Source organism: Limanda limanda, chromosome 13 (genome assembly GCF_963576545.1).
Source record: "Limanda limanda chromosome 13, fLimLim1.1, whole genome shotgun sequence".
Classification (NCBI taxonomy): Eukaryota; Metazoa; Chordata; class Actinopteri; order Pleuronectiformes; family Pleuronectidae; genus Limanda; species Limanda limanda.
The window spans coordinates 1,863,927-1,877,884 of record NC_083648.1 but is presented as its reverse complement, the minus strand read 5'-3'; the positions used below and the strand labels follow the sequence as shown (position 1 = coordinate 1,877,884).

General features: G+C 44.7%; 1 protein-coding gene across 1 annotated transcript in view; it reads left to right on the top strand.

Moving 5' to 3' along the window:
- The first annotated feature begins 4,298 nt into the window (after nucleotides 1–4,298).
- Nucleotides 4,299–13,958, top strand: part of basp1 (brain abundant, membrane attached signal protein 1) — a 33,328-nt gene continuing 23,668 nt past the window's right edge. The window contains exon 1 of the mRNA XM_061084953.1: nucleotides 4,299–4,410. The gene's annotated coding sequence lies outside the window, so the exon portion shown is untranslated. The remainder of the gene's footprint in view (nucleotides 4,411–13,958) is intronic.

Here is a 13,958-nt window from a genome sequence, read left to right as displayed (position 1 = left end):
CTTGTGAGAGTCTGGTTCAGAGGGAGTCCTGGTGGACAATGATCCTGAAGCTCCTCCTCCTTCTCCTGCTCCTGAGCCTCTGACTCCTCCTGGTGTCTCCAGCTGGATCCAGCGAGGAGGAGGAGGTGCAGGTACAGTTCATCTGCTCCTTATTATTCATCCGTTTACTCAACTGGTGCCATTTCATCCAGGTGCGTGTAGTATCCTCATCATAATCTTTTACTTATTATTCATATTTTTAAACCTACGATAACTTTTAAACCTGCTGAAGAAACTTGATCTGAACTACGGTCGAGAACTTTGTTTCTGTTCAACTTTTATTTTACTTGTTCAATTGTTCATCTTATGTGCTCATGTTTTTATTAACTTTTCTTGCTTTGTTGTAATAAATTGTAATAAAGTTTATTATTATCTTTATTCAGCAGGTATATATATATGTTTATTTGGTTCATGTATGTATGCCGGTGAGGTGTATAAGTGTATAAATGTATAAGCTACTGGATGAACTAAATATCCCACGGGATTAATAAAGTATCCATCTATCTATCTATCTATCTATCTATCTATCTATCTATCTATCTATCTATCTATCTATCTATCTATCTATCTATCTATCTATCTATCTATCTATCTATCTATCTATCTATCTATCTATCTATCTATCTATCTATCTATCTATCTATCTATCTATCTATCTATCTATCTATCTATCTATCTATCTATCTATCTATCTATTTATCCATCTATCTATCTATCCATCATACTGTATATTATGATTATTATTGTTTAGCTCTGCTTTACACGTGTCTTGCGTTGGTGACATCATCTTCAGAGCTGTTCACCTGTTTATTCAAAGCTCAGTAAACATCAACTCAGTCTATGCCGCTGTTATTCAACCCTTATTATATTATTATTACATTAATATTGAACATGTCACGTGTCCAAATCAAACTCAACACTGACCTCCACTGGACACGTGACGAGGGTGGAGCTGAGGAGATGAACGTTTCAGTCACCAGTTTGTGGAATTAGTCGATAGATTTAAACTTCTACATAAATAAAGGTTTTGGCCTGAAATCATCAGATCTGTGTGAACAGGGAAAAGATGAAATTCACGTCCGGATCCAGAGAAAATGAAACTGTGTTAAAGTCGATAAGAGACGACAGCGTTAGCTTCTCTCGCTGATCCTTCCTCACCTGACTCGTCTCTGAGGATTCTCAACCTGTCTGGACAATGTCTCCTCAGTGACCCTTGACCTCTGATTCCCGGCCGCTGACAGAGGTTAAGTAACGCTCACGGTCCTGAGGATTCAGTCGGGGTCAAACTGGACGCACTGATTTCCTCCTTTCACAAACACACGTTCAGGAGGAAGCATCGAACCTTCCGCTCTGTGCGAGTGACGAGAGGCTGAAGGATCCCCTCCGTGTTTCATGCTCACCACGACTCAAAAGATCCACTTCCTCTGCTCCTGGGATCAAGTTCATAAAGTAGAAAGAGTACAAGAGTAGAAATATAAACATATAAAGATGAATCCATCTCTCAAGTCCTTAGACGAGCGACATTAGTGTCATGGGGCTTTAGAGACTTCCCTCTGGAAAAAGGTTCCGGGCCATCAGGACTAAAACCTCACGCCACCAGTTTATGTACAGTGGCAATTTCAAATATTTCCAATATATGCAACTGTTCAGTTCACTAAGAGGTTAACTTAGTTTAACCTCAGTTGACGAGTCACCAGAGTTACTTTTACTTTTACACACAACAACACACACACACAGCTGTTTTCCTTGTAAATGAATATTAACAGTCACCGCCTATTCCAGAAAATATATATATATATATTGTTGTTTAATGTCTGATTGTTATTTATGTGCACCAACCACACCAAAGCAATTTCCTGTATGTGAATATATACTTGGCAATTAAAAGAATTCTGATTCTGATTCTGATTCATATGAATCTGAATTCAGTCCCTGAATGTGCCTCTTGTTCCTCTTGTTCCTCGTGTTCCTTGTGTTGTTGTTGTTGTTGTTGTTGTTGTTGTTGTTGTTGTTGTTGTTGTTGTTGTTGTTGTTATGAAACACAGAGAAGGATCTGGAGGATCTGGAGGATCTGCAGGAGCCTGTGGGTCAGATTTAGTTCTGAGGCAGTGGGATCATCTCAGAACACTCAGGGTTTACCAGCAGCTCGGAGCAGAGGTCAGGTAGCCGGGTCGCTCAGGTCTCCACCTAATCTCCTCACACTCCCTGTGAATATCAGTTATGAATATCTGAATGTTAGTTTTTCATTTTCCTTTGAATACAACCAGTGCAATCATGTAGATAAAATGGTGACTTCATTTATACTCATATTTTCAATGACTTGATTATATGAACTTCAATATTCAGATATTTACCAGATTAGGACAATAATGTGATTAAGAAACTGAAATGTAATACAGTACTTAGAATAATGAATAATCAGATTAAGACTTGTGGCGTATTCTGACCTCAGTCTCATTATATTGACACATTCACCATCACAGGTTCAGTTCTCTCATTTCAGAGGCAACAAGGTTTATTTTTGTTAAACTTGTTAAATTTACAGTTTTCAGATCAAATCTCTCGCTCCTGGTTGGATAAAGTTTTGCTGAGGGAACCTCCCTCTCTTCTTCTCCTGAGCTGTTCATTGGTTCAGTTAAATTGTTTGGTGACGTCTCCAATAAATCTCAGGTCCGTGCAAACGCTGCCCCCTGGTGTTGAAGTTTAAGTAGTACATCATTTAAAACCAGGAGGCCCTAACGTTCACATGGGAAAAACAACAAATCATCCACAGAAACCAAATCCACGTCTGTGTGAGTTCTGTATCTTTTCAGTTTGAATCAGTAGTTTGATCCTTCCAGTGGTTTCGTGCTCGCTCGTCCTGTGATTGGCTTGTTTGAAGAGATTGCTGCCTCAGGATTGGACGGATCCCGGTGGCAGGAGACTTTTCAAACTGCAGATGAAAACATGAACCCATCAGAGGAATCAGCCTCTAGTTAAATGTCCTGTGAGCAGAGACGGTTCCAGTCATTCAGATGGAACTTGTGTTGTTGTGTTGTTGTGTTGTTTGTCAGCAGCAGTGAAGAAGCTGTGAGACGTCCTTCAGCTTCATGGCGTCTCATTGTCCCCGGCGTTTACAGGAATAACCAACTGATGGGAGCGTGTCCATGTTCCCACATCCCTATGTTCCCACATTTCTAATATTCATTACAAAATTAGGCCCTATGTTCCTACAGTTCCCACATTTCTACCCCTGCCTGCTAGTTAAGGGTTCACCATTCCCACCATTCTAACCCTAACCCTAATTTTCAGAAAAATCAAGAAATGTGGGAACATCAGGACTAATTTTTCTAAATAAATCTGGGAACATAGGTCTGTGGGAACATAGGGCCTAATTTTCAAAATTGTCAGTGAAAAAAAAATCCTTAGAAATGTGGGAACATAGGGCTGACCCCCAACTGGGAACATGAAGAATCCGTCTCAGGGAAATGTCTTCTTGTTCCAGATAAATAAATGAGGATTGTCTGTTTTTTTCCTGTGTTATGTTATGATCGAATATTTTTTATCTTTGGATAATTGAGATGCAGAAGATGAAGAATGATGGAAACATACGTACATATTTATACATATATGTATATGAATGAAGTGCCACATTGCGAAGATCTAATTATATTTAATCTTGTTTTTAATCTTTTCTGTTTTTCTGCTCTGATGCTGAACGATCTTCAAACAGCTTTGAACTGTTTTCTTTTTGATTACCTTCATTTTTAACTTGTAAAGCACCTTGTAACTGTGTTATTATGTATAAATTAACTTTAATATTATCACCATATCAAATAGAAAGTGAATTTTCTAAAAGACGAATCGACTTGTGCTGTTTTTGATCCTAACATGCAGGAGGTGCTGAGTTTCTTCTTCTGATCAGATGTTTGAAACCTTCATGTGCATCAACAAGTCCCCCGGGACGGTGAGGCAGTGCTCGGACCGGCCGGCAGGGGGCGCGCAGAGGCAGAGAATGGAGAAACGTGCGTGAGGAAATGTTTGATCGTCAGAGAAACGCGCGACACGCACGATCCTCTGTGGAGACTTCTTTAGAATAAAAGGTCCGAGAGAAAGACGGAAGTTAAATCCTCACACAAACACAAACAACGCAGAACAAACTGAAACACTTTCATTGTTTATTCTCCTCTCAACATTTGGATCGTGCGTCTTTCCTCCGCGTGCACGCGTACACACTGCATGCGGGTGCATGTGCGCGCGGGTGCATGTGCAGGCGGAGGATCGCGGAGCCGTCGAGCAGCAGCAGGAGAAGAAGAAGGAGGAGAAGAAGCGGAGTAGAACCCGAGCATCCGGTACCTGGAGGAAGCAGAGGAGCGTGCAGCTGAGTCCGAGGTAAGACCCCTCTCCTCCTTCTCCTCCTTCTCCTCCTTCACCTCCTTCTCCTCCTTCTTAACCTCCTTCTCCCCCCTCTCCTCCTTCTCCTCCTTCTCCCCCCTCTCCTCCTTTCACCTCCTTCTCCTCCTTCTCCTCCTTCTCCTCCCTCTCCTAATTTCACCTCCTTTCTTCTCCTTCTCCCCCTTTCACCTCCTTCTCCCCTCCTTTCTCCTCCTTTATCCTCATTCTCCTCCTCCTTCTCCTCTCCTCCTTCCTCCTCCTCCTCCTCCTCTCACCTCCTTCTCCTCCTTCTCCTCCTTCTCCTCCTTTCTCCTCCTTTCTTCTCCTTTCTCCTCCTTTCTCCTCCTTCCTCCTCCTTCCACCTCCCTTCTCCTCCATCTCCTCCCTCTCCTCCCTCTCCTCCTCCTCCTCCCTCTCCTCCTTCTCCTCCTTTCTCCTCCTTTCTCCTCCTTTCACCCCCACAACCTGCTGCTGCAAGTTATTTATATATCTCCGTCCCTTTTGTCTGTCCCCATGCGCGTGCCCGTGCACACCGTGCGCGTACCCCCCCCACACTGGATGAGGCAATAACTGAAAATTGATCAATTCCACAATTTCTTCTTGTTTCCTCCATGTTTTTAATCCAGAAGGAGAAGAATGTGCACGAGCTTTGAAAAGGGGTGTGTACAGTGTGTGTGTGCGTGCGTGTAGGTGTGCGTGTGTTGGGGGGGGGGGGGGTGTCACGCGCCTCACTCATTCTCCTCATTCTCACTTTTATGGATCCATCTGGACTCTGATTATTGATTATTGGAGAGTGACTGGTTCTTCTCTGGGTTTTTTAATTTCCAGCCAGTTCGACCAGTTTGAGGAAGAAGCGGCTTGGCTCCTCCTCTTTGTCTGTGCGGGGGTGTGACTCGCACGCGCACGCGCACACGCACCCGCAGCGTCTGTAACCAGGTTTATTCTCACGATGATGATGATTCCATATCCATGCACTTTTATTATAGGAGGATGGAGTGATGGAGGAATGGGGATGTATCTGCACCTCCCTCCATCCCTCCATCCCTCGCTACACGCACACACACACACACACACACACACACACACACACACACACACACACACACACACACACACACACACACACACACACACACACACACACACACACACACACACACGATTTCTGCAGCGAGTCAAACTTTATTCGCCATCATCCGTCGCTTGATTGCATGGTCCTTTGTTTGCCGCGGCACGCATGCGCACTGGGTGTAGGGTGTGGATGGGAGAGATGCCACCTTGCCTGTCAATGGGATGGAGAGGAGGAGGAGGAGGAGGAAGAGGAGGAGGAGGAGGAGGAGGAAGAGGAGGAGGAAGAGGAGGAGGTTTTAATTCTCGGTTTATTTGTTTATTCAAGGAGTAAAGAAAGGATTGCAGAGATAAATGAGCTGGTGTGTGTGTGTGTGCGTGTATGTGTGTTTGTGTGAGTGTGTGTGTGTGTGTGCGTTTGTGTGTGTGCGTGTGAGTGTGTGTGTGTGTGTGGAATGATGCTCTCTCAGTACCAGTGGATCACAGTGACGCTGTTTATCAGGTTTTTAATTGGTCGATTGTTGACTGCTGGTGAATCTATTAGTTGATGGAAATGAAATTAGTCACTCAGAACATTTATTTATTTATATTTTAAGTCCTTATTTGGCATGAAGAGTCAGTTGTGTGGATTAATTTCAGATGTGTTCAAATATTAGGATTTAATGTATCTCTCTCTATATATATATAAGGATTTAAATATCTTCACATCAACTGCTTAGATTGACCTGTAATGGAGTTTTCTTCCCATGATGCATTTGTGTTATCAAACCAATGTTGGTAATCTCCCAGTATTTTGCCATTATGATATATAAATCATGTACTTATATCACAGTACATGATTACCACTCAGTAAAGTTAGTGCTGCGTGTCATCCTCCAGTTGGGGCTCATGCTGCATCCTGATTGGCTCGTGCACTGCCATGTGACCCTTCACACAAACATCTTCTACAATAACTAACATCACAGGTCACTCGGCTCTAGAACTGCGATGAATTGTGAGTTTGTGTGTCCTTCTGGTGACGCGTGGACTGTAGTAATGTGTCCCGTCTGTCTGGCTTCTGATTGGCTCGCATAAATCCCGCCCTGAGCACGTCCATTCATCCTCGAGACGACCAGCGGCGTGATGAGGAGTGACTCATCCAGGTGTGTGTCTGTGTGTGTTTCTCTCTCTTGCAAACACAACTCTTTCCTGTGTCTTTATTGAATCACACACACACACACACACACACACACACACAGACACACACACACAAATATGTGGACAAAGAGTTATTGGGGCCATAACAAAGATGTCCACATACTTTAGTCCAACAGAAGAACAGGTAGTTTATTAATATGAGACAAACACTAGTAGAGAGAGGGCGAGCGAGGCATCATTACCATGGAGGAGCGTCCCCTGTGTGTGTGCGTGTGTGTGTGTGTGTGTGTGTGTGTCCCTGCTAAGATGTCAAAGCCTGAAAAACACACTCTTTGTCTGGGATCCAGTGAGTCATGTGATCAACAGGATCTGGATCACACGCTGCAGCGTCTTAATTAAACCATCGCTGTGCGTGTGCGAGACAATGGGAGGCAGCAGATGCTTTGTACAGCACTGTGTGTGTGTGTCTGTGTGTGTGTGTGTGTGTGTGTGTGTGTGTGTGTGCGTGTGTGTGTGTGTGTGTAGAGGGTGGGGAGTGGGTGCACCTTCAGGTTGACTCACCACTGCTGCTACTACAGTGTCTCTAGTTTTAACAGAAAAAAGACTAAAGTGTGGAACTCGGCGTTAGCGACTGCAGTGACGCCGGTTCGAGTCCGACTCGGCCCCCCCACTCGCCCCTCTCTTCTCTCTACGCTCCCTCCATCATCCACCTGGGCCAGGCTCTGGATCTACACCTTCATCTAAGCTGCAGGTTTTCACTGTGACTTGCAGCATGGGGGGCCGGGGGGGGTTCGGGACCAATCAGATTTCAGTTTCAGTTTGGCACCTGATGCTTCAACAGGCCCTTCTCCACCGAGGCAGTTCAAGCCTGATCCAGAGCCATTCATTTCGAGCTGAATCATAGAGCTTTTATTTTGAAAAGTTGTTGACTTGGGTCTGAAGATTGTGCTGGTTGTTGAAAACACTTAAAAGAAAAGTCTCAAAGTTTAATTTGAAGACAAATATAAAATCTTCAGAGCAGATAAACCAGGTCGAATGAACATACACTGTTTATGAAAACCTCTGCACACAAACTATAAGTGACAGAATATTGAATATAAGTATATATATATAAATACTTATAATATAAGATTCTGAAGTATCAAGACAGGACAAGAGAACACAACACTTCTTGTATTACAAACACATTTTGAATTATGTTGTCCAGAATCCAACACGTTCCTCGATGATGTAAATGTGATTTCTCTGTGTTTACAGCAGAAAGTGATTGAAAGCATCCAACCTGAGCCTCCCTCACACTGAGCGTCTCAGTGGGAAGTGAAACGTCCTCTGGTTCAACTCACTGCTCTTTTGTTTACACGTGTTTGTGTGTTTCTGCTCATTCAGTGTCGAGCTCCTTGATTCTCATTGGCTCCTTGGAAGCTGCAGCGTGAGCACAGCTGCTGCAGACAGTTGTTCCCGAGCAGCTGGAAGTGTTTCATCCTCTGAAAACATTTTCACACTTTCACACTTTCACACTTGAAGACTGTCCGAGCAGCGTGCCGGCGGATGGACGCCGCTCGTCACTGCCGGGTCGTCGAGAAACAGGAAGTTGGATGTTTAGATTTCCTGTCAGCAGAAGCGTGACACGGTGAATTAAATAACTTCTCTAAAAGTTTATTTTGGTTTGTGACAGAACTCTGAGGGTTTACAGTAACTTGGTCCTCAGCTTGTTCCTGACGTTGAGTTATAATGAGTTACTGAGGTTTGACATTTTTTTAAATATGTAATTTAACGTCTCCATCATTTTCTGCATCTGACTGTGACTGACCAACATTAACACAAAGAGTCATGACAGCTGTGTCTGTGCTGCAAGGGAATTCAATCCACGTCCATCATATCAGGTTGAAGATCCACAAACCAGGTTCTGCTCAGGATTCATATTCAGCAGAATCCTGCATCAACTGAGTTTCTTTAATAACGTGTGCGTTCTTAAGGCCGGCGGATGCTTCTGCAACGGCGTCAGCGGCTTTTCACGCAGTTGTGACGCAGGACTCGTTCTCATTCATGGTTTTCCAAGCGTTGCGCGTGTTGCCATGCAATTCCCCGTCAGAACAATAGGCGGAGTAATGTTTTTTGTGGCACGAAGAAGAGCGGTTTATTAAAATCGCCACGGCGGCTCCTCAGAGCCTTTTTCTGGCGGAAAAATCCTCCGGTCAGTGACGGGTTATACTAGTGTTCATAGTTTGGGATCTCTTCTGCCAAGTGCTCTTCTATTTGGTCCATATTCGTTCTTCTAAATCTTCCTTGGTTTCCGCCGGTATTATCGGGCATGAACCGGAAATGCGACTCCGGAAATGATGTAGTTAGCAGACCAATCACAGCCTTGTCGGCTACGTGACGCTTGCGGAGCTTTGCCGTCTAGTTAGAAAAATTGGGCGACGCACGTAAGCACGTAAGAAGGGATACGTAAGTACTTAAGGGGCCCGAAGGGCTCTTACGCTTCCGGGCCCGTGTAAACGCAGAAGCATGCGCCAGCCTTAAACCTTTCCATGTTGGGTTAGAATGTTCTCCAGTGTCTTGTGGGTTTTCTCCCGGTGCTCCGGAGCATCAGGTTCACTGAGACTCTAATTGGCCTCCAGGTGAGGATGTAATCGTGGACGTTAGCGTGTGTGTGTCTCTGTGTTTACATGTGATCGTCTAGTGATTCAAAAGAGTAAATTAAAACAGTGAATATCAGACTGGAGAGCACGAGCAGATCTAATGGATGATCCTGTTGCTCTGTGTTGGGAACTCTGCGGCTGGAACATGTTTTGCTGTTATTCTGCCCCCTGTTGGCCATAAATAGATGAATGCAGTTGTAAAGTCACTTTGTGTTTAAGCGTCAACAGAAGCTGGAGAGGTTTGACGCTTTGGGGCCGACGTGGAGCAGAGAGCGTACCTTGTTAACAGGTTAAAGAGAAAAGAATGTTTTATCTGTTAAATGGACGTCGACGCTAACACGAGTTTACAGAAGCTAAACCCGTGTGTCTGACCCGAATGTCTGACCCGACCCTGGTGTCTGACCTGAGTGTCTGACCCGGGTGTCTGACCCGGGTGTCTGACCCGAGTGTCTGACCCGAGCGTCTGACCCGACCCTGGTGTCTGACCTGAGTGTCTGTCCCAGGTGTCTGACCCGGGTGTCTGACCCGGGTGTCTGTCCCGACCCTGGTGTCTGACCCGAGCGTCTGACCCGACCCTGGTGTCTGACCTGAGTGTCTGTCCCAGGTGTCTGACCCAGGTGTCTGACCCAGGTGTCTGACCCGAGCGTCTGACCCTGGTGTCTGACCCGAGTGTCTGTCCCGCCGTTGGACGTGTCTCACAGTCAGTTTTGCTACAGTGATGTAATATTATTGGCTCTGGCGTCCGGCTCGTCCTCGTGTTCCTGCCGGAGGTTTGGACGACGTGTCCTCGTCCTCGGCAGCTCTGTCACCACGAGCTCCATCTGTCACATCGCTCCTCGTCCTCCGGGACATTACAGCTCCGACCGAAAGAGACAACATGATCTGATATGTGACCGGAGGGGGGGGTGAACTCTGCTGAATCCCTCTCGATCGGCTAGTCCTCGTGGACGTGAAGTCCGAAAGAGAAGGAGCCGATCCGACATGGTTTCTCTCACCTGTCTTCTTATCTGTGGAGGAGACGTAGAATGTGAATTATAGATCAGATCATTAACACACGGAGCCTATCACCTCCTCGGGCCCTGGACAACACAACCCAGCGGCGTGAAGCTGGTCAGATGAACCACAGCTGCACCGATCTGTTGAATCAGTCGCTGCAGTAGATCGATGATTGTTTGAGATTCATTAAAAAGGTAAAAAAAGCAGCTTCACGATTGGAGAACTCGGAGATTAACAAGCAGCTGACGGGTGGAGTCTCTGTAGAAGTTGGCGCTCGTCACCACGTGAATCTTAAACAGCCGCGAGACGCAGTGTGAAAATAATGAGACGGTTCAACGGAGTTTAGAGACGAAGGTGCTCGTCCTCCTCACGTCTGTGATGCAGTCCCAGTTCTGTCAGCTCCCATCATGCAACAGGGCACTGAGGACTGGGAGGAAACTACAAGAATATCTCTCGCTGGAGTTATATTTTTCCCTCAAGTGCGAGACGTGATCAAGGGCCTGTGTGTGTGTGTGTGTGTGTGTGTGTGTGTGTGTGTGTGTGTGTGTGTGTCTGTGTGTGTGTGTGTGTTGTTCATGTAACAGTAAGGATCTGATTTCACTGTAAACGTCAGTGTTGAGAAACGTTCACATTTATTCTGACAATTTCTGACTCTACCCGAGGTCAGGAATCATTTTAATATCTGTTTTATTTTAATTAATAAAAGTTATATTTCATCACTTTATTTAGAATGTCGGTAAAACTAGCTTAAAATATTTTAATTTAAGTGTGTGATACGTGTGTGTCTGTGCATATATACACATCTATTTATGTGAATATATATGTATTTATGTGTAGGCATGTATATCGATATAAGAATCAATGTGGTTAGAATATTTTATTGAGTATCATATATTTTAACATTTATTTAATTCAAAAATATAATGGATAAAAATGGATGGATGGATTAAAACTGTATTTTATCTTTTTATCTGCGTTGTTCCTGTTAAATAACTGTAAATCTCACAGGAGAGACAAACTGCCCCCCCCCCTGTCCTCACTGAGTCAGACTAATGTGTTTGTCCTGCCCCCCCCGGCTCTTGTTAAGGGTGAGCTGGAGTTCAGAGACGACTCTGCCCCCCCGCCTCGCTCCTCACACTCTCACTGTCTCACTGTGGTGTCTGGGGACAGCGGACGACCGCCACCTCCATTTTGGATCCAGCGGCGTCCGGCCGTGAGGTGCAGACTCGCGGGTGGGGGGGTTGGGGGTGGGGGCAGACAGACGAGTGTCTGGAGTCTGCTGCTCTGGGCTCTGGTTGCTCTGGAAACGGATCCGGTTGTGTTGTTGTTAGATCTTCTGTTTGAAAAGCTCGGTCCAGTTTCCTCTCTGCGGTTTGAGCTCTGATGGAAAGTGGGCGGAGTCACGTGACTCATGTTGTGACATCAATCGACAGAAGAAAGATTTTTATCGATGACAAACTTTACTCCACATGTTGGAACGTGGCCGAAGAGACGCTGCTGAGGTCCGACCGAGTGTTTGTGTGTGTGTTGGACGTCTGGTGTGTGTGTCTGTGTGTGTGTGTGCTGGATGTCTGGTCTGTGTGTGTGTGTGTGTGTGTGTTGGATGTCTGGTGTGTGTGTGTGTGTGTTGGATGTCTTGTGTGTGTGTGTGTGTTGGATGTCTGGTGTGTGTGTTGGATGTCTTGTTTGTGCGTGTTGTATGTCTGGTGTGTGTGTGTTGGACGTCTGGTCTGTGTGTGTGTGTGTGCTGGATGTCTGGTGTGTGTGTGTGTTGGACGTCTGGTGTGTGTGTGTGTGTGTGTTGGACGTCTGGTGTGTGTGTGTTGGACGTTTAGTGTGTTAGAGTGTGTGTCTGTGTGTGTGTGTTGGACCTCTGGTGTGTGTGTGCAGCAGCAGAACCTCAACACGTCTCCTTCTCTCCCTTCATGCGTCAGATTTATGTGAAGATATCAAATGTGATTCCTGGGAAGGTGCTTTATGTTTTTCCTGTCGCTCGGATCAAAGCTGTCAGAGCCGATCATCAACATCGCGTTAATAAACATCGCAGAAACGTCCCCAGAACCAGGTGGAGAGTTACGACCTCCGTCTTTATAACAGACGTCCTCAGGTCTGAATGAGTCACATTGGGAGTCCTTCAAAACTTTGGCTGTGTGACATGTCCAAGGTGGTTCAAGCTGTATTTATATCATGAAATGAATCAAATGGAAGTAGAAGTAGAAGGAGGAGGAGGAGCTTCACAGAGGAAACTGTCGACGTGTTGCATTAGAAACAGGAAGCTGCTCTGTAGCGGTGAGAATGACTCGGCAGAGGTTCAGGACTATTTCAGTCTCGTGGTGGTTTCAACCACAGACATATATAAAGACTAGATGTCTCGTTCGACGGAGCCGGACGTCACCACATGGCGGCCATCTTGCTAGGGGGCATCTCGCTCAGCCATAACAATGTGTTGGTAGTGGTAAATAACCATAACTTGCTCAATTTTCAACCGATTTTGAAACGGTCTGGTTTGTTATAAACATCAGAGATGTAGTTATGACACTGCATACTTATGAATAATTATGTTATTTTCTAAAAAAAATTAATAATGTATGCAGTGTCATAACTACATCTCTGACCTTTATAACAAACCAAACCGTTTCAAAATCGGTTGAAAATTGAGCAAGTTATGGTTATCTACCACTACCAACACAATGTTATGGGTGAGCGAGCTGCCCCCTAGCAAGATGGTGTAGTAGAAAATTAACTAAGCAAGGTTGAAAAAGTATTTTGTATTTGGAACAGTAAGTGTTTGAAGCTTCTCAACAGACTTTTATGACTTGTATTTACATACAACAGATGTTTGATGACTTGAGCTGTTTTCTGGTGGGAACTGTTTATGACGTCAATACAGTGAGACCTTTTGCGACTTAATTACCCATCAAAGGAAGGAGTGTATGTCCTCTTATCACCTTAGGAAACACATGTGAATCAGCTGTTGTGTTTAGATTCCTCTCCTTCCTCCACCTATGGGAACCTGTCTGGATTGGTTCAAAGAGACAGCCCTCAGCCCTCCTATATAAGACCCTTGTATTTGACTGTTCTTCATCTTCACTCTGAGACCCTTGTGGTTTCCCTGTGTTGATCCTTTCTGCAGAAAGCCCCTTATTAAATACACGTAGATAACTTTGTTGTTTCCAGCCTCTTGTATCTCCAGATTTCCATCACAATTGCCGCCATGTGGTGACGTTCGGCTCCGTTGGCCGGCAACGCAGACGAGACATCTAGTCTTTATATATGTCTATGGTTTCAACTGTTGAAGACGATTCTCCACTCAAGACACATCGAAGTCGATGATCTGTGGCGTCCGGAGGTGTCTCAATAAACACCTGGCTAATCTGTAACAATATCTGCGTTAATGTGGATATGAAAACTTTAATATCACAGATTAAAGAATTAAGAAAAGATAAAGTGTGAAATAATAAACCTCATGTACATTTCCTTAAGTACAAACTCTTTTGGTATCAGAAATCTTCTACTGCCTAATATCGCTGCTGAAATAATTCTCCCCCATCTTAAGAAAAATGTCTTTATGAACTTGGGGTAATAAATATGTTTACTGTTCCTTTGTAGGTATTTAGTCAGAACAAAATGTGCAGAATACGATACGGACAATATTTCTGTTTGATTATGTTTCTAGTTTTAAATCTGAATCTGTGGTTTTTC